Source organism: Phaethon aethereus, assembly GCF_964289735.1.
Source record: "Phaethon aethereus genome assembly, chromosome: Z".
NCBI classification, from domain to species: domain Eukaryota; kingdom Metazoa; phylum Chordata; class Aves; order Phaethontiformes; family Phaethontidae; genus Phaethon; species Phaethon aethereus.
In genome coordinates this window covers 60,677,456-60,683,455 of record NC_138577.1, presented here as the reverse complement: position 1 = coordinate 60,683,455, position 6,000 = coordinate 60,677,456, and positions in this window count along the sequence as shown.

Here is a 6,000-nt window from a genome sequence, read left to right as displayed (position 1 = left end):
TAAGTACCTCAGCCTTGTCCTCGTCCTTGGAGACAATGTTCCCTGCCATATCCAGTAGGGGATGGAGATTCTCCTTGCCTCTCTTTTTGTTGTTAATATATTTGTAAAAACATTTTTTATTATCCTTTACGACTGTGGCCAGACTGAGCTCTAGCTGGGCTTTTGCCTTTCTAATTTTTTCCCTGCTTGACCTAACGAGATCCTTGTACTCTTCATGAGTTGCCTTCCCCTTCTTCCAGAGGTGATAAACTCTCCTCTTTTCCCTGAGTCCCAGCAAAATCTCACTGTTCAGCCAGGCCGGTCGCCTTCCCCACCAGCTCTTCTTACGGCACATGGGGACCGCCTGCTCCTGCGCCTTTAAGATTTCCTTCTTGAAGACTGTCCAGCCTTCCTGGACCCCTTTGTCCTTCAGGACTGTCTCCCAAGGGACTCTCTCAACCAGTGACCTGAACAGGCCAAAGTCTGCCCTCCGGAAAACATGATTGTTTGTTAACTATTGAACAAGTTTATTCCAGTAGACCAGACCTGAGAGATGAACCTCTGGAAAACCCTGATCTGGAGTTATACACAGATGGAAGCAGTTTTGTATGGGAAGGAAAACGAATGGCTGGATATGCTGTCGTCACCACCTCTGAGGTATTGGAATCAAGGACACTACCTGTAAGTACCTCAGCACAGAAATCAGAATTAGGGGCATTGAGGCGGGCTCTAGAAATAGCAGAAGGAAAAAGGGTAAATATTTAGACTGATTCTAAATATGCATTTGGTGTGATCCATGCTCATGGAGCCCTCTGGAAAGAAAGAGGATTGCTGTCAGCCCAAGGGACAGCAATGAAGTATAAAGAAGAAATTCTCCAACTCCTGGAAGATGTGCAGAGACCAGAGGAAGTGGCAGTAATGCATTGTAAAGCTCATCAATTTGGTCAGATGGCTGTAAATATAGGTAATCAATTAGCAGTCAAAGCTGCAAAAGAGGCCGCAGAACGGGGTATCCTTGCACTAGTAACAGTAAAACAAATAAAATTTCCAAATTCAAAGCCAAAATATAATAAATTGGATGAGCAATTAGCAAAACAATTAGAAGCATCACAAAATGCAGAGGGATGGTGGGTGACATCAAAAAAACAGGTGATAGTAACCCTGCAAATTATGACAGAACTCACAAAGGAAAAACATGAACAAACACATTGGGGAGTAGATGCTATGGTTTCGAGTTTAAAAACATCTGTAGTATGTGTAGGAATGACAGGAATAGTCAAATCAATAATAGCTAAATGTCCAATCCGCCTTAAAAATAACCCCATGAATCAAAAGAGGCCACCTCTAGGAATGAAAAAACAAGGAAATTCTCCCGGAGATTACTGGCAAATTGATTTCTCTGAGTTACCCAGGCAGAATGGATACAGGTATTTACTAGTACTAATTGATACATTTTCTGGATGGCCGGAGGCCTTCCCTTGCTGCACCAACAAAGCTAGGGAAGCAGTTAAGATATTATTGAAGGAAATACCACGATTTGGAGTGCCAATGGGAATGTCCTCTGATAGAGGACCACATTTTGTGGCAGAGATAGTTCAACAAATCAGTAAAATTTTGGGTATAAAATGGTACTTGCATACCCCTTGGAGGCCACAATCGAGTAGAAAAATTGAGAGAATGAATCAAATGTTGAAAAGACAAATAAGTAAAATTTGTCAGGAAACATCTTTGAAGTGGCCACAGGCTTTACCACTAGCTCTCTTGAGAATCAGGATCCAACCAAGATCAAGAGATGGTGTAAGTCCATATGAAGTCCTGTATGGTAAACCGTACCAGACTCCTTTAATCCCAGGGGATATGAAGGTAGCTGGGGAACATTATTTGAAAGTGTATCTAATTTCTTTAGGAAAAGTCCTTGGAGCACTTTGGAGATATATTGTGCTGACTAGGTCACTTGCCTTGGATACGCCTGTACATCAGTATCAGCCAGGTGATCTTTAAACTTGGAACTCTGAACCACTGCAGGAAAAGTGGAGGGGACCATTCCAGGTACTGTTAACAACTTATACTGCAATCAAGGTTGGAGGAGTGGAACCGGGGATACGCTACGCCCGAGTGAAGAAAGCCCCGTCATGGAAGGTCATTAGTAGGGATTCAGAGACTGCAAAGTTGACTTTAAAACATGTTTAAGAAATTATCATTAAAAAATATGGAAAAATGTGTTTTGATTTGGAAACTGATGATGTTGGGAGCATTGTTTGGGATGATAATAGATCAATTGGAAGGGAGAGTGAAGCAGAGCAGCTAATATACATTCCAAGGAGAACTCCAGAAGAAAATTTAATTGTAGGATTGATAAAAGAATTTGCAAATTTACAAAATGTAACCCAAATAACCGTATGTCTTCCAATTCCAAGAGCAGTAGGTGAATCAATTCCATGGGGAATCTTAACAACAAATTTGAGCGCAGTAAGCACAAGGGATAAACAATTATGCAAAGAAATAAGTAGAGGCCTCCCTGTACATGATCCCGAGGAAGCTGGACATGTGGTCCGTAATTCTGAAAATTCTGAGAGGCAGAGGTTACATGGGATTCAGTGTGGTCTATGGCTATTTTATCTCAATTTCAATATATGGCTAATACTTCATGGTGTTTTATCTAGGACGGAACAGTCTTTACAGTTAATGACAGGGGAACCACATCCAGGGAAAAGGAAGACATAGTACCCTGGTGGAATTGTAAAAACATATATAATTGCAGTACAGTTGATAGAGCAGTTCATGAAGTTCCTCCCTTAGCAGCTGCATTGAAATATGGGTGTTGGTGCAGAGGACTCAAGAACGATTTAAATTTGACTGGTGTACATAAAATTAGAAGGGGATTAATATTTAGTTGTAGAAGGTCGACAGTTCAGAGCCCAGGACATTTAGTTTGGGCAATGAGTGATGGAACTTGGACCACCCATTTACTGATGGACGGGAAAGTAAAACAAATTACTTTAAGAATGCCAACATTATGTCCAATCTGAAAGAAAGCTCCCTTTAGGGGGGATCCTGAAAATTTAAAGTTAATATGGACAAAAAGATCACAAATTGATGATAATGATTGGAATGAACCCTCGACAGGAGTGAAACTTGGATGAGCCTTAGAATCCTTATTGACTCCCTTGGCAACTTGCACGAATAGGGCTTGGTTGTGTAAGTTGACAGGTCAAGTGGAAAGATTAGCCAAAATAACAAGGAAAGGATTTAAACAACTAAATTTACATTTACAAGCCACTTCGAAGATGACCCTACAAAACAGGATGGCTCTAGATATGCTCTTACTAAAAGAACATGGAGTTTGTGGATACCTGAGGGATAGGATAGATCATTGTTGCATACATATCCCAAATGTTACCCAGGATGTTGAATATAATTTGGACTTCTTGAGAAAAATAGAAAAGGATACTCAGGAAATGCAACAAGACATGCAAGAAAATTGGTTTGATAAAATTTTCAGTGGATTAGGATGGAATTTGAGTTCTTGGGTGAAGTCCTTAATTGGTACTGTGTTGTTATTATTATTAATAATATCTTTGGGAATATTATTCATTTATCATTGTTTGAAAAAGGAATTTACAAAAAGAGCTATCATTGATCGCAGAATTACACTTGCAATGACTACAAAACACCAAAATTTAAATGGACTAACTGATAATGCTCCTACCATCATACAATAAAGTGTCTGAATGTTAATAAGGAAAATAATTTGTAATGGAAGTATTGAAAAGAAATTATTTCAAAACTTTCAAAGGGGGGAAATGTAACCAAGGTGGTAAGGAATTAAAATAAAATAGGGTTAGAAAATAGGTTTGTGAATTTGTAGCAAGTTGTAACTATAAGAACATTATGCACCAGCAATGCTGCTCCAGAACCCACCTAACACTTCCCATCTTGATTTAATTATCAAGGAGTTAAGTGTAACATTGTGATCATGGTATTATGTTTTATTTTAATAGTGAGCAGTCAGAAAGAAGGAACACCTTGGTCAGTTCTACAGTCCGGTGGGTGGGTAATTATTCATTCTATAGTCTTGTCTTAAAACAAAGGACTGTGGGGTGAATGATTGCATATTGGACCGATAGCCCGTGAAGGCCTATTTAGTGTTGCCAAGCTTAAGTGAACTTTGTAGGAAAGGTAATTCCGGCAGGGGGAGATCGCGACCACCGACTCAGAGACCACCCACTCAAGAAACCCTCTGACTCAAAAGATTAAGGAAGTAAAATCCCAAGAAATTACAGTGAGCATACATAGTCATTTACATGTGAGGTGAGGAATATTTAACCAATCATTGTATGGAAACTTGATGAATATGTATTAATCTTGCCTATAAATGTTTGATTTTTGAACTGATCGAGCGAACACTATTTGGGAGGAGCTATCCCCCGTGTTTCCGGTGCCGTGAATAAAGAATGCCTGCCTTTTAACACTACATTGGTGTTACGAGGTTTATTCCCGATTTCGGTGGCATCACTGTTTCCCAAAAAGTGGGATCTTTACCTGGTATGCAAGGCCAGTATTCACACAGGGTTGAGGTATTCCTTTTATATCTGCAAAGCCAGAAGGTAGGTGGTATCCCCCAAAGCTAGCTTAGCTCAGTACAAAAACTACAGCATATTATTACATGATTAGCAAAACAATAAAAAAATCCAACCAAGTTTACATTCAATGATTAGTGATTACTGTATCACTTGCTATTGCTTACACATATTTAAATTAGCACGCAAGCTCCTAGAAACTGGTTGGAGTGTAATTTGTATAGCTCCTCAATTGAGTTGGTGGTCATGATCTCCCCCTGCCACCTTTGTCTTTACCCTAGTTATTGGAAAATTTTGCTGACCTCATGCCAGTAGCATTCTCCTTGTCTTGCTATCTTCCTTGTGGCAAGACATTTCTTTTATTCTTCCCTGCATTCCCTTTTCGGTCCCTCCTCCAGAGACTGGCGATTAGTAAGGCATGCAAGTTTACACAATCTTGCTAAATTCACACAATACAGCTACTCATCTTAATGGTTAACACTTAATCTTCAGTTTACTATCATGGCCTGCCCCTCCATTCATACTTCTTGGGAGCATGGGAGAAATGGGTAATTTAGACAAGAGTGGTGTGGTTACAGCCATTTAGAAAAAACACAAAACATCCTCTGCTAATGTCCTCTCCTTGCCACCCAAATAGCAGACCTGTAGATGCTACAGGAAGTTACTCACACTGTTGTAGCTCTTGATTCTTCTACTGCAACATCTTTAATAATCATAATTACTATGGGGTGGATAAATAGCTATAGCACCCAAAAGTCAGTAATTATAATTGTTTATTTAATAACTGTCTCATCACCTAGATTTAGAGGCTTCAGATTTTATGGAGTCTGAGATTTTGGATAACAAGATATCCATTTAGTCATATGTAAAAGGAAATTCTGTATGATTAGAGGAAATATTCTTTTGGGGAGCCTAGTAAGGAAGAAATGCCTTGATTTTTTTTTCGCAGTTTTTTTTTCAGATCCTCTTGTCCCAAAACATCTGTTGTCATTTTCTGTCTTACTACTTTAAGTAACTGAGAACTTTTATAACATTGTCTTAAAAGGTCTGAGTTCCTCGCTGTTCTCAGACCCTTTTGAGCCAGGTGCCTGATGTTATCATTGTGGATGTACAGAAGCTTCCAGAAAATGTGAACTACTTGGCAAACATCCCATGCAACTACAATAGAATTTTAGATTGAGTTAAAGAGTGGGTTTTTGAATTGCATTTCCTAATCCCTTCCACTGTCTGCACTTTGATTTGCACTGTAGAGCAGTCACTCTGCACAGTGCTGGTTAATTTCAGATGAAGCCAAAGGGGAAGACAGCCTCCAAGCACCCAGGCCACAGGAGCAGACTAAATCTTGACTGATGTAACCCCTCTTCCCTAAAGGTGTGGGGTGTGGATGTTGGGTCCTCAACTCATTTTTTTGCTCTGCAAACCCCACGCCAACTGCACTGCA